Genomic DNA, 20,152 nt, shown 5'->3' with positions numbered 1-20,152 from the left:
GCAATTACTAACACGAGAAATGGCCATATTTATTGTTTACATCTCTATTTTCTGTCTCCCACCTTTTAAATACATGATGCAAGAAAGATACTTAATCTGTCATTTCATTCCTGCGTCTAATACTTAAAACACGGCCAGATACATAATTAGAATTATTGAATGAATAAGTTAAATATTTATTTGAAAAAATTGGTTTCTTCACAAACTTCAGCTCCTAGAGCATTGTACACAGTTGCAAACATCATTTATCCCCTTTGTCATATCTTCTTTACAAAAGATTTTCCCGTACTTTACAAAAGTGTGATTTTTCTTACTTTCTAAAAAGTTTTGGCTGGGCACAGTGGCTAACGCCTGTAATCCCAGCACTTTGGGAGGCCAAGGCAGGTGGATCACGAGGTCAGGAGATTGAGACCATCCTGGCTAACACGGTGAAATCTCACCTCTACTAAAAAGGCAAAAAAGTAGCCAGGCATGGTGCCGCATGCCTATAGTCCCTGCTATTCCGGAGGCTGAGGCATGAGAGTCCCTTGAACCCAGGAGGTAGAGGTTGCAGTGAGCTGAGATTGTATGATTGCACTCTAGCCTGGGCAACTGAGTAAGACTCTGTCTCAAAAAAAAAAAAAAAAAAAAAAAAAAGGTTTTATTTTCTTGTGGTAAGAACACTTAAATAAGTTCTACCCTGTTAACAAATTTTAAGTGTATAATATATTATTGTTGATTATAAAGACAGTGTTGTGTAGCCGATCTCTGAAGCTTATTCATCTAACTTAACTGATTAGTAACTCTATTTTCCCTTTCCCCTGCCCAGACAACCACCATTCCACTGTTTGATCCTATAAATTTGACTGTTTGAGATACCTCACATAGTTGGAACTCTGCAGTATTCATCTTCCTGTGACTGGCTTATTCCATGTAACACAATGTCCTCAAAGTTCATTCATGTTGTGACGTATTGCAGAATTGACTCCTTTGGAAAGGCTGACTGCCATTCCACTGTATGTGTACACCACATTTTCTCTATTCGTTCATTTACAGATGGACCTTTAGGTATTTCTACATCTTGGTTATTAATAGTGCTACAACAAACATGAGAGTGTCAATATCTCTTCGGATCCTGATTTCAATTCTGGTAGCAAAAACAAAATAAACAAATGGTACTATATCAAACTAAAAAGCTTATGTTTAGCAAAGGAAATAATTGACAGAGTGAAAAGACAACCAACGGAATGGGAAAAAATATTTGAAACACATATATCAGATAAGGGGTCATCTCCAATATTTATAAGGCTCTCCTACAAGGCAATAGAAAAAGAAAAAGAAAAAGAAAAAACCCCAAATGACCTGATTACAAACTGGATTAAGTACTTGAACAGACATTTTTTCAATGAAGACATACAAATGACCATCAGGCATATGAAAAAATGCCCCATGTCCATAGTCATCAAAGAACTACAACTCAAAACAACCGTGATTTAAAAAAAAAAAAAAAGACAAATGTTAAGCAGGTATGGAGAAATTAGAATCTTTGCACACTGTTGACGGGAATGCAATATAGTGTAATGCTGTGGAAAACAGTATGGAGGTTTCTCAATTAAAAATACAACTACCATAGGATCCAGCAATCCCACTTCTGGGTAATTATCCAAAAGAATTGAAATCTTCCCTATTTTTGTTTCACTATTATAAACAGCATATTTTTTCTTTGATGATTAAAGCTGATTCAGATCCTTTTATTCTAACCAGATTCTACTTGGAATGCATAGTTTCAACTGTTGGACCTGAGGCAAAAGTGAAGAAGAGAACAGGATGTAAGTAAGGCAAGGTCAAATAGATACATGTCCTATGTGGCAAATACTGTTCTAGGTGCCAGGAAGGCCACAATGGATGCAATAGGTAGATTTTTGGGAAACACAAAATTGAGAACCAGGACAATCTTTATAAGACAGAGATTTGCAAATCAAGTAAAAGCAAACACGAGACTACACTTGTGAGGGGTAATAACAAAAGTGGCAAGAAAAGTGAGGGATCAGGGAAATTGCACAGTAAATCCAGAAAAATTATTGAGAAGAGCCTTCTATTATGCTGGGGTTTCTTCCGAAGTTACGTGCAAAATCTTGAGGCTACTGCTGTGGCATTTGAACCTAGCCTGTGACATATTTCCAGTGTTACCCCACCCCATCTGTTGGCAGAGGGAGATCTGGTCCTCTTGCAGCAGTGGTGGAGAAAGAATTCCGTCAAGTTTGGGGGGATTTATCGCTGGATCTTGGTTCCTCGGGTTGTCTCTTCAGAACTGTGCAATTTCGCAAGTCCTTCAACCAGTCATGTCATAGCAAGATTTCAATTCGCTCAGATGACAGATTTGTCTCCAGTGAGTGTAACGTGGGTGTAACGTGGGTGTAACGTGGTTAGGCTGAAAGAGATTAATGCAAAATAAAAGATGAGTTAATTGTAAAGCTGAGAGAAATTTGAGATGGAATGTAGTTGGGTTGCTGATGATTGCTGCGCCAATTTCTGTTAGCTAGATGAAGCAGTTATTTTGGCATGGAAGCCAGGCTTGCCCTTTGGTATTGAAGCATTCTCGGGGATTCTCTCATCAGGTGGAAGACAGCTTTTCTTCTAATTTTACCTGTGAGAAAGTGGTCAGCACAAATTATTCAGTTCTTGACTGGGAGATTATACATACATAAGCTGTATGTCCACATGACTCAGCCTTTGCAAGTCATATTGAAAAGAAATACAACTATGACTGCAGAAGCTTTGAGGTGTTCCCATTGCTTTTAAAAATCCAGCCTAGGCATTTTACTCTGCTCCTCACACAGGAAATTTACCATACATGCTGTTTAGGAACAGTTTCCTCTTTCTGTAGTTATACATTCGTGAAAGCCACCAATACACCAAATAAATAAAAATGTTTCTGTTTATTGATGTCATTCTCCTTTCTTCTACTTCCTCCTACCTCTGTCTCCACCCTCACTAAACACACTCTCATGCACAATGTCCACCCCATGCTACTCACCTGAGCCCTCTAGCCTAGCTTGCTGCACCATTCCTGTGCCCTGGTGCAGCTATTAGACAAGCATAGCCTCACAGGGGGCCTGCTTACTTAGATCTGGGGCTGCAGCTGAGAGGCCTATAGATGACTTTTCAAACAAGAATCTCTGGGATTCAGGGGAGGAAAGCTGGGAATGTTTGCATAATTTGTTTTTCCTTTTACATTGCCATTGTGAAGATAACAATGTGCAGATAGTTTTGAGAATCAGAGGACGAAGCCATAAAGAGGAGAGTTTGTAAACTGGTTCAACCATTGTGGAAAACAGTGTGGCGATTCCTCAAGGATCTAGAACTAGAAGTACCATATGACCCAGCCATCCTGTTACTGGGTATATACCCAAAGGATTATAAATCATGCTGCTATAAAGACACATGCACATGTATGTTTATTGCAGCACTATTCACAATAGCAAAGACTTGGAATCAACCCAAATGTCCATCAGTGACAGACTGGATTAAGAAAATGTGTCACATATACACCATGGAATACTATGCAGCCATAAAAAAGGATGAGTTTGTGTCCTTTGTAGGGACATGGATGCAGCTGGAAACCATCATTCTCAGCAAACTATCGCAAGAACAGAAAACCAAACACTGCATGTTCTCACTCATAGGTGGAAACTGAACAATGAGATCACTTGAACTTGGGAAGGGGAACATCACACACCAGGACCTATTATGGGGAGGGGGGAAGGGGGAGGGATTGCACTGGGAGTTATACCTGATGTAAATGACGAGTTGATGGGTGCTGACGAGTTGATGGGTGCAGCACACCAACAGGGCACAAGTATACATATGTAAAAAACCTGCACGTTATGCACACGTACCCTAGAACTTAAAGTATAATAATAATAAAAAAAAGTTCCAAATAAAAAAAAATAAAAATAAAATTCAAAATGCAAAAAAAAAAAAAAAAAGAGTTTTCTTGGTAGATGTGTACTGTACTATTATAAAATTTTGCAATGAGCAATGGAATAGCTTAGTTTGTTTGTTCATTAGTTATATAGTGCCAGAAGTTTTATTCAAAAGTTCACTTTAAATGTTTAGTATTCATCTGATAAGAAGAGGTAAAATGATGATACACGAACTTTAGTTTGAAAGTTACTGAAGGTAACATCTCGAAACCAGGAGATAAACTGAGTGTTGGAGTAAGATATTATATAACCTGAAAAACTATCACTCTGGATTATTTCTGAAGTTATGGTCTGAAGAAGGCCATCTTTGAAAAGGTATCTGCATTCACAGAAAGAATCTCACAGAACTGGGATAGGGATTGATCCATGAGGAAATGTAAAAATAAATATGATCAGACAGAGAGGGAGAAAGAGACAAGAAATAAAGATGAAGTTCAAATGGATTATAGATTCCTAATTCAGCTCTTAATAGTGGCATATAATGTGATCATTAACGGAAAAAGGGTAGGAAAAACTATTTGGACAAATGAAACTTTACAGAGCATAATCTTGTTGAAAGCAATTTGTTTGAAAGCAAGTTGGTTGGCAGTTTACTTCAGTAGAAGTGATGACGGATTCTCAATGAAAATACCTAGACACTAATTTTGTTTTTTTTTTTTTCAAATCCAACCATCTTTGGTGCACCATGGGGACACTTTGCAGAACTTCATATGTGATTATCTATTTTTTCCCCAATTTTGGGGTCTTTTTCTACTTTTTTCATTTTGATATCTAATATGGTTTCAGATTTACTCAGTTGTGTTTAACCAATAATTCCTCATTGTTTTGCTACCTTTTTGTTTTTACATTAATAATTCAAATTAAAATGATTTCCACACTACTCTGCTTACTGTAAGAGGATGTTGGAATAAAACATTTGGGAAATTGCCTAAATAAACTATGGTAGGTTAGAAAATATGATCCTATTTTGGCTGACATAAATATTTGTATAATAAATAATAAACTAACTTTATATTTTAGAAATAGATTGTATGGATAATAAAAAGGTTGATGGATGATTTGAATGAGTAAAATTTTATTATTTTATTCTAGAGATGGGGTCTCACTCTGTGACCAAGGCTGAAGTGCAGTGGCACAGTCATAGCTCAAGGCAGCCTCAAACTGATGGGCTGAAGTGATCCTCCCAGCTCAACCTCCTGAGTAACTGGGACTACCAGTGCACACACTAAGCTTGGCTAATTTTTATTTTTATTTTTGTAGAGATGGGGTCTCACTTTTTTTCCCAGGCAGATCTGGTACTCCTAGCTTTAGGCATGCCTCCCACTTTGGCCTCCTAAAATGTTAGGATTGCAAGCATGAGCCACCATGCCTGGCAAGTCCCATGATTTTTTATGCTCTCATTTTTTCTAATTTTATTTTTCTATTAAATAATACATTTGACTTTTAATATGAAAAATAGAAAGTGAAACAAATCATAAATTCCATTATTACTTTAAGAGATAAAATTTTGAAGAATGAGATTTTTGTACTTTAATAATATTAATTTTAAAAGAATCATGCCTATTCTATTTATTGGGCTGTGTTTCCAACTTTGTACAAGGAGATAAAATAAAACAGCTTTTTAAAAAAAACTTATCCACCTTTGTTAGAGTTTTGGGTAATTCTAATGTTTCCCTATTGAAAATGTGAAAGAGTAGGCATAATTAGACAAGAATGAATTAGAAATGCTGGTAAAATATAGAGAAATAAACAGGTAATGTGGGAATAATTGACAGATAATTGGCATTAAAAATTAGACAATCTGGCTGGGTGCAGTGGCTCACGCCTACAATCCCAACACTTTGGGAAGCTGAGGTGGGCAGATAAGCTGAGGTCAGAAGTTTGAGACCAGCCTGGCCAACATGGCAAAACCCCATCTCTACTGAAAAAAATGTAAAAATTAGTCAGGCATGGTGGCATGCACCTGTAATCCCAGCTACTAATGTGGAGTTGCACAATATACAACAAAAGAATACTTGAATAATAATAATAATAATAATAATAGGTTGAATAGCAGGTTTCAGCTGAACTATGTTCAGTCAAACTTAAGCAATTTTTTTTCTACCATGTGTCTTGAATTGTATCATTTATTAGGCAACCCAGGGCTACTAGAAATTATGGCTAACCTGAAGAAAGAATCTTGCAGAATCTGATAGAGGCAATTAAATATGGAAAATATGGAATACTTGAGCATGATAATTTGATGGGGGACATATTGAGAAACACATAGGTGAATTTAAAGGAGTCTTTTAGATGTGTGCTGTAGGTTGAGGGAGAAGGCTTGTGACTTCTGCGACCATGAATCTGCAATTCTGCTAATGCAAGAATGTGTAGGTGAGGAAGTCTTGGTGGATTTTAATTTTTATTTGGGAAAATAGAATCTCCAAGTACCTTCACTGATACTTGTTCACTCATGTAAAAAGTGTCATGTATAAGAGTATTCACTCCAGGAGGGTCAAAATATACACATAGATTGGTATAAATATTACACATTTTCATTGATAATTGAATAGTTAGATGATATCCCAAAGATCATTCAGATGAAAAGATCTGAATATATTAACATGGATATATTTTTATGATATTATGAGAAAATAATTTTGCAAAAATTTTTATATCACATGACCCCATTTATACTAAACATTGTATATGTTCTAACTTTTTATACATTTATGTATCTTTGTAAATGCAGAGAAAAACGTTCAAAAGTAACAAAGCACATTGTTTTTATTCCCGAGAATGAAATGAGAATAGGTGACTACAGTGAGTGATCTGTACTTTCACCCAAAATACATTAGTATCCTGTGCATTTGTTACATAAAAATATATTCCCATGTTAGTAGCAGGTGTGGCAAATGTGAAAAGTTTGAGTAACTCAAAGAAGTAAATAAAGAACTAAATGGAAGAGCATCTAAAATTTAACTTAAAGTAACTAACATTTAAATGAGTCTTCAAGTGTTTCCTCCTCAGAAAGATATTTTTCCTCCACATGGAGGAAAGAAGAGGGCAAGTGAAAAGATAAAAATTATTGAAGATCTACGTGTTCAGGAGTTACTTATACTTGTAAAGATTTGCTTTTCATAAGAGTAGAGCCAGGAATTGTATCTCTAAAACTATTTGGATCAGGTCTGGATAAATATTATAGTGTTTTCAATACACATTTTAAAAATTAGAATTTTTAATAAGGAAAATCATTCTCATAAGTATTTTCTTCATATAACGTTTCCCTAGAAAGTGTTAAGTGATAACCAAAGGTAATAAATTATGACATAATGTTTAGCTAGTTGGAGTTTTATTTCAAAGGTATTTAAGTATCTCAGGTTGACAAAGGCTTGTCTACATATGCAAGATGGATTAGGCAATTATACACAATAAATCAGGGTGAAAAACCTATTACGAAGCAAAGATGGGGTGAGGGCTGTTTCTGTGTCTAAGATTGATTGCTTAAATTAGTTAAACTTACTGTCTTCTTAATTTTGCTAGAACACGAGTGACCAAACACTTTTCCTCCTGGGTCAGTATCTTGCATATACAAGATTCTCAGTGAATATTTTGAATATTTGTCATAAAAAATGAAATTTAAATGTAAGAATGTTTTCAACACACTATGTATTCATTTAAAACTCTGTTGTTTTGCCTACTTTATAATATTTTGGTTTTAGTTTAATGCTCTATAATATTTAATTACTCTTTCAAAAGCTAAAAATTAAGTTATTAATAAACTATGCAACATGTTAATTTTTGAATCAGATGAAAGCAGAAGTTAAGAAACTGATGGTAAAAGCTCTTGGACAGTTTGATTCAAACTTGAGTGATAAATGGACAATTTAGAAGAAAATCACCCAGACGTCTTCCACATGTGAAGGTACCCCGGTGAGGCTTTTGCACTGCTCTCGTTTTTCTCTATATCAGTGTTAAACAGCTTATCATGTGCACCTCAGCTCTAAAGTGCTTGGGCACTTCCTCCAGCCCTTTCCAAAGCACTTCTACACTCTCTGTACCTTAAAACAATGAGAAAACCCCAAACAATCTACATAGCATTGGGATTGATATGTTTTGGCTGTGTCCCCACCCAAATCTCAACCTGAATTGTATTTCCCAGAATTCCCCATGTTGTGGGAGGGACCCAGAGGGAGGTATTTGAATCATGGGGGCCGGTCTTTCTCATGCTATTCTCGTGGTAGTGAATAAGTCTCACGAGATTTGATGGGTTTATCAGGGGTTTCCACTTCTGCTTCTGGCTCATTTTCTCTTGCTGCTGCCATGTGAGAAGTGCCTTTCACGTCCCACCATGATTCTGCGGCCTCCCCAGCCATGTGGTACTGTAAGTCCAATTAAACCTCTTTTCCTTCCCAGTCTTGGGTACCTCTCTGTCGGCTGTGTGAAATCAGACTAATGGGGATTAACAAGGTGGTTTAACAGGTTTGCTGGATAATGCTTAGAAATCCCATACAAAATATACTGTTTACATTGGCAGCAAAAATATGTGGCATAGGAATAAATCTAAAAGTGATGCCACATATTTTTGCAGCCACTGTAAACAGTATATTTTGTATGCGGTTTCTATTTCAGAATATTATAAAACATTAGCTGAAAGATATCAAAGAAGATTTGAATAACTAGAAAGTTATACCATTTCATTGGCAGGGAGAACTCAGTATCATACATGTGTCAGTTTTCCCAGAATTGATCCAGAGATTACTGACATTTCCAAGAAAAATTCTAAAATATGTTTCCATCAAACTAAATAAGCAGATTAAAATATGGATATCAAAAGCAAAGGGCATGAATGTCCAGTCACACCTGAAGGAGATTAGGTCAGGAAGAGTTCCCCAAAAAAGATAATGCTTATTAAAAAGCTGTAGTTGTGATATAGTGGACATTAATTCAAGAAAAGCCAAATAGTTGAATGCAATGGATAAAGAATCTAGAAACAAAGATATATGAGTGTAAAAATACAGATGCATGACAGAAATGAAATTGTAGATAGGTGGATTGGCTTTGGAGCAGTTAGCTAAAAACCCATTCCAGATTGATAAAAAAAAATTGTATGATAAGAAACACCAAGAAATTGTAAAGACCATATATGATAATTATATATATATAATATATTTATTACTTGGTGGTGGCAACATGATTGTCAAATAAGAATAAAATGCACTAACCATATAAGGAAATATGGCTACATTTTATTACATTAAAATTAATATTTTATGTTCATCATAAAACACAAAAAGAGACAAGAAAACAAGCAAACTATGACACAATACCAGCAACATATATTAGTGATAAAAGTCAGTGTCCAGAATATATACAGTTGAATATACATAGAAACAAACAGCTCGACAGAAAAATGTGCAAAAATATGAACAGGTAGCTTACAAAAGTGGAATCATGAATTACTAATACATCTATGAGAAAAGTGTTTTTAAATCCCACTAGAAATCACGGGGATGAGAGTAAAAATCACAGTTAGTTGCGATTTGACACCCACAGACTGGGAAAATAAATTTAAATCTGATAGTACAAGTGTTCAGCAGATTGGGACTCCCATTAATCAGTGGTCTCTGGGGCTTTACCTAGTAATGGTAAATGCGTACATTACCTATAAATACAGAAATTCCACTCCTTGGCATATAATCTAAAGAAATTCCTGCCCATATGCACCAAGAGATATATACAACAATGTTTGTAGCTGCATTTTCACAAAAGCAAAACTTGGAAACAATGTGGTGTTTTCTAAAACCAGAATAAACAAATGAAAGTCACACATTTAAACATGTATGCATCTCAAAAACATAATACTGAGCAGTAGAAGAAAATCACATGCACACAAATACACATTTATATTTGGTAGGATTTATTATTATAAAAGCTAAAATCAGCAAAACTAAATAACATATTGTTCAGGAATATTAATATTTTCATATAAGTATTGATAAATTCAACATAATAAAATACCAAAGCTATTGATAATGTACAGTGGTAGTAGTCTTTCTGTCATTCTTACATATTATCTGTTGTATATACTTGGCATAAATTTAAAACAACAATATGAAATAATGTGATGAAAAATTAATGAAGCTACAACGTGAATCCCTTTTTGGGCAAGTTGTAAAAAGAGATCTGGGAGAGTTTCTCCTCTCTGTATCTAAAAGCACCATCTCATCTATATTTAAGATGTCAAATATAGACTCATGCAGTTTTGGTTTAACTATTTAAAGATGGCTTTCAACAGGGTTTCATGCTCCCTTAATTGCTTGTTATTAAAAAAAAATAACCTTCTATTTTCTGTGATGTCTTATTTTAATGTTTATAAACCAGTTTAGTTTAAAAAACAGTGGGTTACTCTAACATTTACGCTTGATTTTCCTTTTAAAAATACCTTCTAATTAAGAAAAAAATCGTGGTTTAATATAGAGTCATTAGGACAGGTGTGGGTGGGCGGTGAGCAGGTGGCTGGACTTCCTTGGGAGACGCAGATCTGTGTCTTCGCAGAGATCATCGTTCTGCACTGAGGAAGTGTGTGACGTGCGCTGCCGCCCGTTGCTCCTGGCAGCAGTGAGGAAAACCAGCTTAGGGAGACCCGGGAAGCAAAGCAGAATGGCAACCAGACTACCAGCCAGATGGACACTCTTCAGTACAAACTTGTTGACTCAGGGCACAGTCTGGACAGGCCATTTGACTGCCTTGTGTTTCAATTACTCCGGCCCCAGGAGGGAGGAAAAGGACCGTCTAACTGAGAAACAGGCGTTGTATCTACATTGAGATTTCCAAAGGTGAATCCTTGTTAAAAAGGAGAACTCATGGTTAGGTGCAGCCTGCCCTGCGAAGCCTGGGTCACTGAGCATCAGCAAGTTTATGTTTAAATCATCTTTTTTTTTTTTTTTTTTTTTTTACCATGACACCTCCGACTGCAGATCATTGACTTGGCAGAATAGCAAGTCACACATTTAGTGACAAGTGAAATATGCTAATCATAGCTTGACTGTTTTGTAAAGAATTTCACAGCAGAAAAAGTATCATTGATTTGGAAGCAGTATGCAGGGGAAACCCATATACAGTGAGTTTACTAATTGTGACAGCTCTTTTAAAAGCAGGTAGAAGGCATTATTGCTGAGGCAGCTTTGAGGAGCTGTTTGTCATTTTAAAAAAGCATGGAAGCAACAAAAACCAGTTGGGCCAAGGCTTGGGAGAATGGAGGAATTATGAGAATAAAAAAGAAAAACAGGAAAAAATTCTATTTCATTTGAGGAGCTCGGATTTCAATGCTTTCTCTTAGATAATGAGAGTGTGGTTAGATGCAGACGGAAATGGCACTAAGTGCTCGTTACTTTCAACTGTGCAATTTAAATACTCAAGTGTATCCGTGGAAAAAAAGATTTAAATAGCAAGCTTCATTACTATTTGCTCCTAGAAGACAATGATCTCTGCAGATTGCCCCATTCTGTTGAAGTCAACATGGGGATGAATAGCAATTTTGCAGTTTGAGAAGAAGAGGGGTATGTGGGAAAACTGAAATGTGAACAAAACAACAGTCGGGCTTTCTTCCATTGTTTATTGGTGCTTTGGGAATTCTCTGCAGCTTTATCTTTCATGATCGCTTTATAAATAAAAATACAGGACATAGCCTACATGTTTGAGACATGATTCACAGAATGGTACTAATTCACCTAAGGGCCTCTGCCTGGCTTAGTCCACAGAGCACATCTAAGCATCTGGAATCACACTGGCAATTTTCCCAAAGGCCAAGGGCTTTAGTTATTTTGCTGGTTATGTACATAGACCAGCATAAACTATGCAGCCATCTGTATTTTTCTGTACCAAGACTGAGTAAAATGAATTTATAATTTTGAAAGCGTTCATCCTTGATGGCCCCTTCATGCTAATTTTTATTCTTTTCAAACAACTGTAAGATCTGGGATGCCCGGAACTCTGTTCGTTCCAGATGCCCCGTCCATCCTCCTTTACCTGGCTGCCCACTACTTTGCCATCTCACTATGTTCACCACACAACGCCATAGGCAATTCGTAAGATCGCTAGCAGAGCAGACTCTTGAACCACACTGCCTAGGTTAAAATATCCGCTCTCAGCTTGCTGTGTGGAATGTTGGGCACATAACTTAGGTTCTCTGTGCTTTCTTTCCTCCCTTCTGAAATTTACCAAAGAGTAATAACACATTCCCATTCAGTTACTGTGCGGGAGAACAGAGCTGAGCACACTGACATGCAATAAGGGTTCACTCAATAAGTGTAATGTATAGTCGCCAACACCACGCATTACTGTGATTCTATTCCACCCTGAATAAAATCACTTTCTCTTTCAACTGTGGTGAGTGTCAGCTGCAAGTGACGTGCAGAGCCACACCAGGGGCCACAGCATTTCCCAGAGAGGAGAGACAATCCACAGGGGAGGTTCAGAATCTGGAGCCTCTTAAGATGGCATCCGTAATGTCGCAACTTTGGGGATACCAGATGAATGGCAGGTGATATTTTACTGAAACTAGCAAAGGGGGGAAATTGAATAACAGATAACTCCAGAGTGTGCGTTATCACAAAGGGGAACTTCAGGTAAAAGTCTCACTGATGTTCCTGGAGCCTGGGGATTTGGGTCATCAAGGAAAAGCTGCACAAAAAGCCACAGGGTAAAAGGATTTCTGATTTTGACAGAAGAGCAGTCAATGTTATGTAAAGAAAGACAGTCGAGCCCTTAGGTTATTTTAGGTCATAAGAAAAAAAGTGACTTGATTAAAACACATATTGTAGAGAAAATTTATAAAAATTTTAAGGATGCCAGTTCACATGTGGACATAAGCTAATGAACTGGCTGGGACAAGACCACTGGATTTTTGATGATATTCTAAGGAAGATGACTTGATTCCTGGAAATCAAATTTATTAATAGACGAGATTACCAGGCCTAAGGCATATATGCTATTTTATATTAATTTTTAAAGAAGTGAGTTGTATTTTACATCCTAATAGGAATTTTAGATAAAAATAACTGTTGACAATTATGCAGAAACAGTTTTGTGTTCAGTCTTGTTATCTGTCATTGTCATCATACTCTTCCAAGGGTATATATTTTTGTGCAAGTTATAGTCCAAAGGCAAACCCACAAGGCCTTTGCTTCCACTTTGATGGAGTTAGAAGTTGTTTACATAAGGTGATAAGAGAGGCAATTTTGTTCTCATTATTTCACCTGCCCTTACACCCTCCATTCATGCAGACAGAAAGCCGTTTGATAGAATTATGCATTGTCCTTGTAGATATTTAGGTAGCTTCTTTAAAAATACAACTCATTAGATGGGCAGTGGAAGTTGACCGAAATATTCAGGAACTTGTTATAGTAAGTATTGATTTATGAGAGTACTTTTCTTCTGACAGGGGGTGCTAGGGGAGCATGGAGAACGGCAGACCAACTCCATGGGGGGAAAGATGAAGAGCAACGGTGTTTTTGAGCATGGGCCCTGAATTAAGTAAGACATATGTTCAATTTCTAATGTTGACACTTACTAGCTGTGTAAATGGCCTTGGGCAAGTTAATGGAACAAGCTAAGCCTCATATTTTTTCATCTAAAAAAACCAGGGATTTTAGTTTCTGTTGTATTATGAAATAGATAATAATAATTATTAAGCAATTAGTAAAACTGTTCATAACCAGACTGACTGTAGGCAAGTATGAACTCTAACAGACTATATGTACAGCATTGATACACATAAGTGGATAATGTGAAGATAGAGGAAAGGACATATGCATTAGAATTTCAATTCAAATTTCACAGCGGTAGACAAATAATACCTACCATCACCAGAAGCATAAGAAGTCCCCACGCAGACCTGTGGTTTCCTAGACCTTCTTCACGCTTCCCAATAGCTTTGGTGGGCTAGATGCTGGCCATGGTAACCATGCATTCCGCTGGCGAGGGCTTTGTTATAGCTTCATGAGTCTCAGAAGCTGGATCCACTGGCATTAGAGTCTGACTAATTTTGTTTTTCTCCTAGAAGTTGTTTCTGAATGGATAATTTGGTGTTAGACAATTAGAAATTCATTGGATTTATGGTCTAGGCAAGATACATTTGGTTGATTTTTCTTTTCATGTAATCATTTCTTGTAAGTCTCTGAATGAGCACATTTTCAAGCTTTTTGTTATAAATAGCAAAGCAAAATAAAAGTTATAGAAAGACATTAGAGGTTTCTTCTAATCTTCTTGCCTGTTAGCAGTCTTCTTTCTCCTTTCTTTCTTCCCTCCATTCCTTTGTCCTCCTTCCCTTCCTTCCTCCCTTCTTCACTGCCTTCCTTTCCTTTTTTTTTTTTTTTTGTTTATAGTGGACAAATTAGTTATCATCAATTTATTTCTGAATATCTCAACACTTGAAATGCACAAACCTATGCTCTGAGTCACAATACTTAAATCACCAAGTGTCCTTTTAACTTTTTACTTTAACCATAGCTTTGGGTTCAACTATACCGGATAATTCTATCCCACTGAATTAAAAATTGCGCTTCAATATCAATACTGCACTAAAAGCTCTGGCACTGAATTGGTGTAATTTTAACCTTCTAATAGAAATGGTTAGTGTGGGGTTTCTATCCAGCCAGCTCATGGTTTAATTTTGAGAGAAATTCTTTGAAGAATGTCTAATTGTTTTCAGAAGTATGTCCTTTTGTTTTGACAAAGCTCACTTTTCCATTCTCTGTGCCAACATTTTTTGCCACTGTGGGATTTTCTACACTGTTGCTTGAAAGTCAAATTAAAGGTCTTAGGCAATTTCCGCTTAAAAATGCCATGTGGCAGATAGAATGGAGGTTGAGACTGAATTTTACCAGTGATCAAGTTAGGTCAGCTCTACACAGCTATGGCTGAATATTTATAAAACCCAAACATTCAGACTTTCACTTTATTACTGTCAGGCTCCTCCCTACCCCACCAAATAGAATCTATCTTTTTATTGCTAGAGGGAAAATTGTTCTATGGTTTGCTTTTTTAATAGATTTACAAACCTCTGAGTTTTTAGAAAATACAATGAGTGTTTAATTAATTTATAAACTTAAAGCTTAAACCACTTTATTTCCTTTTTTGTATGCCGAATGGAAGGAGTTCTTCTGATGGGTGAACCTACCTTTCCTTCATATAGTTCAGTCCATCAATATCTTGTCTCAGCATGTCTTTTTTTAAAAAAATTTTACCCAAAGAGAGATGAATAGAACAAGGTTGGCTAATGGCCAGATCAAGGTGGGAAAAGGAATCCTAGGGTAGATAATTTAACCACTTTCCTCCTGCCTGTCCTCACATCCACAGCCCTATGTAGCTAAGCATAAAGAGAAGTGCTGGATCTTGATTGCTGAATTCTGAAAAGGTACAGAAAAAGTAAGTGGCCAGAATAGAGAAGAATTACAAGTCAGATAGATATTCCTTTGATGAGTGGAGGGTGGGTGCAGAAAGGCAGGAGGAAGGTTGCAGAAAACTGAGTAACACCCATGTAGTAGAGAGTTCCCTTCAAACAACTTCCAGACTCAGAGAATGAAACCTGTTTACCACTGTACCTGTTCAAGGAGGATTTTCCTGATCCCCTTTTCCACCCTCATTCTCTCATGCCCCAACCTGGAAGAATAGAAGTAATAACTATTGAAAAAGATAGAAAAGGAGAGAGAAGCTGGTCACTCCTTTCCTTAGCTACATGAAAGAGAATCTTCAAGTGAAGATCAACGTGTTGTTTCATGGAACTAAACATTCCATATATTTTAAAATTCATATATTTGGCTGGGTACGGTGGTTCATGCCTGTAATCCCAGCACTTTGGGAGGCCAAGGCGGGTGGATCACCTGAGATTAGGAGTTCAAGACCAGCCTGGCCAACATGGTGAAACCCCATCTCTACTAAAAATACAAAAATCAGCCAGGTGTGGTGGCACATGCCTGTAATCCCAGTTACTCGGGAGGTTGAGGCGGGAGAACTGCTTGAACCCGGGAGACGGAGGTCGCAGTGAGCAGAGGGTGTTACTGCACTCCAGCCTAAGCAACAGAGCAAGACTCTGTCTCAAAAAATGAAAGAAAAGAAAAAAAATCGTGTATATTTTGTGTCTTGAATGTCATGATAGGACCAAATTCCATGAGGTCCTCTATAACTAGTACAGTGAAAAAACCTGACTTGTGAGACACTTATCACAAAGCAACCTTATCTGAATTCTCCATTTAAGTTTTCCAGGATAATTTACCCTACTCTTGGATTAAAAAATAAAAATCTAATCTCTCTATGACACACCAGAGAAAGCATAGAAAATGCACACTATTTGGAATAGTTCATGTTTGTGGATAAATATTTGATAATCTGTAATACCTTCGTCAACAGTCAGCAGCAGCTAGGCTGGCAAAAGAGCTTGCAAAAAAGTGTAATATTATGAATGACATCTTTACTAAGTTTTGGTCTACCTTGAATGATATCAAGTTTCATCTTTGGTCATGAGCATTCCTAAATCCTGATAGAGACAAACAAGGACTTTGTGACATCTTGCTGTTGCCTCTTGAATGTAATCCAAACTTTCCATACTGTATTTACCTGAACTGTCAAGGTCACTTAATACACAAGAGCATACTACAGTTCTTGAGTTTTTAAGAGGCATTATAAATGTAAACTTTATAAACTTACAAAGAAAAAATGCACTGATCTTATGTGTGCCACTTGCTGAGTTGTGATAAATGCAACCACTCATGAAACTACTGTCTGCATCAAGATATAGGATATTTTTTATCATGCCTGAAAATTTTCTTTTAGCCCCTTTCAGTTAATCTGCATAGCCATTCTGATGCACAACCACTGTTCTGATTTCTATATGATAAATTAGTTCACCTAATCTAGAACTTCATGTAAATAGAATTATATAATATATATTCTTCTCTTTCCAGGTTCTTTCACTTGGTATAATGTCTGAGATTCAACCATGTTGTTGAGAGTATCAGTAGTTAATTCATTCTGTTGTAAGAATCTACAACAACATGCTTATCCTTTCTCCTGTTCATCGACATTGGTTGTTTCCAGTTTGTAACTACCATTAACAGAGATGTTCTTAACATTTTGTACAAGTCTTTTCAAAAGTAATGTTCAAAATATAAACCTTGTACTTTTTTGTTGTGTACTCCTATGCACATTTACTTTATTATTTTTGATGAAAATATCAATAGGATTGTTTTTTCCCAGATTTATTGAAATATGATTGACATATAATTGTATATATCTAATGTATACAACGTGGTGTCTGAAACATATACAATGTGAAATGATTACCACAATCAAGCTAACATATCCCCCAACTCACATGGTGACAATAGCCATTCTAACAGTTATGAGGTGATATCTCCTTGTGGTTTTAATTTGCATTTCCCTGATAATTAGCAATTTTGAGCATTTCTCCATATACCTGTTGGTCATTTGTATGTCTTCTTTTGAGAAATGTCTGTTCAGGTCCATTGCCTATTTGCTAATCATGATATTGCTTGCTATTGAGTTATTAGAGTCTCTGATATATTTTGAATATTAATCTCATCATATATTTACTTGCAAATATTTTCTCACATTCCATGGGCTGTCTCTTTATTTTGTTGATTTTCTTAGCTTTGTAGAAGCTTTTTAGTTTGATGCAGTCTACTTTTGCTTTTCTTGCATGTGCTTTTGCTATTATATTGAAAAAAATCATTCTCCAAATCTACGTCAAGTAGCTCCATGTTTTCTTCTAATAGTTTTGAGTTTCAGGTCTTACATTTAAGACTAAACCATTTTGAGATGATTTTTATATACGGTGTGAGATAAGGGTACAATTTCATTCTTCTGCATGTAGATATTCAGTTTTCCTAACACCATTTATTGAAGAGACTGTCTTTTCTTTGTGCGTGTTACTGGTGCCTTTGTGAGAGAGCAATTGACTGTAAATGGGCGCATTTATTTCTGAACTGACAATTCTTTATTATTACTATTTTAATTGACACATAATAATTGTACATATTTATGGAGTACAGTGTGGTATTTTGATGAATGTGTACAGTGTGTAATAATCAAATCAGGATAATTAGTAAATTCATTACCTCAAACACTTATTTCTTTGTGCTGGGAACATTCAAAATCTTCTCTTCTTGCTATTTTAAATTATACAAAAATTGTTGACTATAGTCATGCTACATTGCTACAGAACAGTGGAACTAATTCCTCCTAGATAGCTATGATTTTTGTATCCATTAACTGATCTCTCCCCAGCCTCTTCTCCTGACTACACTCCCCAGTCTCTTTATTCTACTCTCTACTTCTGTAAGATCAACTTTTTTAGCTTTCACATATGAGTGAGAACATGGAGTATTCATCTTTCTGTGCCTGGACTATTTTATTGCACATAATGTCTTCCAGACTCATCTATGTTAATGTGAATGACAAAATTTCATTCATTTTTATGGCTACTTAGTGTTCCATCATGCATATACACCACATTTTCTTTGTTCATTCATCTGTTGTTGGACACTTAGGTTGGTTTCATATCTTGGGTATCACGAATTGTACTGCAATAAACGTAAGAGTGTAGATACCTCTTCAGCATACTGATTTTTTCCTTTGAATACATAACCAGTAGTAAGACTGCTGGATCATATAGTAATTCTATTTTTAGCTTTTTGAGGAACCACCATACTCTTTTCCATAATGGCTGTACTAATTTACATTCCCACCAACAGTGTATGAGTTCCTGGTTTGCATATTCTGTTCCTTTGGTTAATATGTCTGTACCAGTACCATGCTGTTTTGTTTACTATAGCTTTACAGTATATTTTGAAACCAGATATTGTGATGCTTCTAGCTTTGTTCTTGCTTCAGGTTATTTTGTTTACTTGGGGTCTTTTGTGGTGTCAAACAAATATTAGAATTTCTTTTTCTATTTCTGTGAAAAAATGCCATTAAAATTTTGATAGAGATTTCATTAAATCTGAAGATCTCCCTGGGTAGTATGTACATTTTAACAATATTAATTCTTCCAATTCATGAACACATGGTATCTTGATATCTTTCCATTTATTTATATTTTTCAATTTTTGTCATCAATGTTTATACTTTTGAGTGTACGAATCTTTTATCTCCTTAAATTTATTTCTAAGTATTTTTATTTCTTTTGATGCTACTGTAAATGGGATTGTTTTATTCATTTATTTTTTTGGAATAGTTCATTGTTAGTACATAGAAATTCTACTAATTTCTGTATGTTGATTTTGTATCCTGCAACTTTACTGAATTTATTTGTCAGTTCTGACAGGTTTTGTGGAGCTTTTAGTTTTTTACATTAAAAATTCATGTCATGTACTAACAGAGACAATTTAACTTCTTTCTTTTCAATTTGGAGGTTTTTTGGTTTTTTCTCTTACATAATTGACTAGAACTTCTAGTACTATGTTGACAAGTGGTGACAGTGGGCATCCTTCTCTTGTTTCTGGCCTTAGAGGAAAAGGTTTTAGCTTTTCTCCATTGAGTGTGATGTTTTCCATGGGCTTGTCCATGTGTGGTCTTTATTGTGGTCTGGTACATTTTTTCAATACCTAATTTGTTGAGTTTTCATTATGAAAGAATGTTGAATTTTTGTCAAATGCTTTTTTTTTTTTTTTGCATCTACTGAAATGATTACATACTTTTTGTCATTCATTATGTTAATTTAATATATCACAATTGTTGATTTGTGTATGATGAACCATCCTTGTATTCCAGGGATAAGTCCCACTCAATCATGGTGAGTGATGCTTTGAATGTGTTGTTGAAGCCAGTATTTTGTTGAGGATTTTTACATCTGTATTCATCAGTGACATTTGCCTGTAGTTTTCTTTTCTTGTAGTCTCCTTGTCTGATAAGGCTGGCCTTGTAAAATGAGCTTGAAAGTGTTCCCTCTTCTTCAGTTTTTTGGAAGAGTTAGAGAAGAACTTGTATAATTTCTTTAAATGTTTGGTGGAATTCAGCAGTGAAGCTATCAGATCATGAGGTTTTCTTTGATTTTTTGAGAGGTTTTTTTTTTTTATCATTTCTAATTCAATGTCCTTAATTTTTATTGGTCTATTCATGTTTTCTACTCCTTCATCAGTTAATCTTGGTAAGTTGTATGTCTCCAGGAATGTATCTGTTTCTTCTGG

The sequence above is a fragment of the Papio anubis genome, chromosome 3 (genome assembly GCF_008728515.1).
Source record: "Papio anubis isolate 15944 chromosome 3, Panubis1.0, whole genome shotgun sequence".
NCBI lineage: Eukaryota > Metazoa > Chordata > Mammalia > Primates > Cercopithecidae > Papio > Papio anubis.
This window is presented reverse-complemented; position numbering follows the sequence as displayed.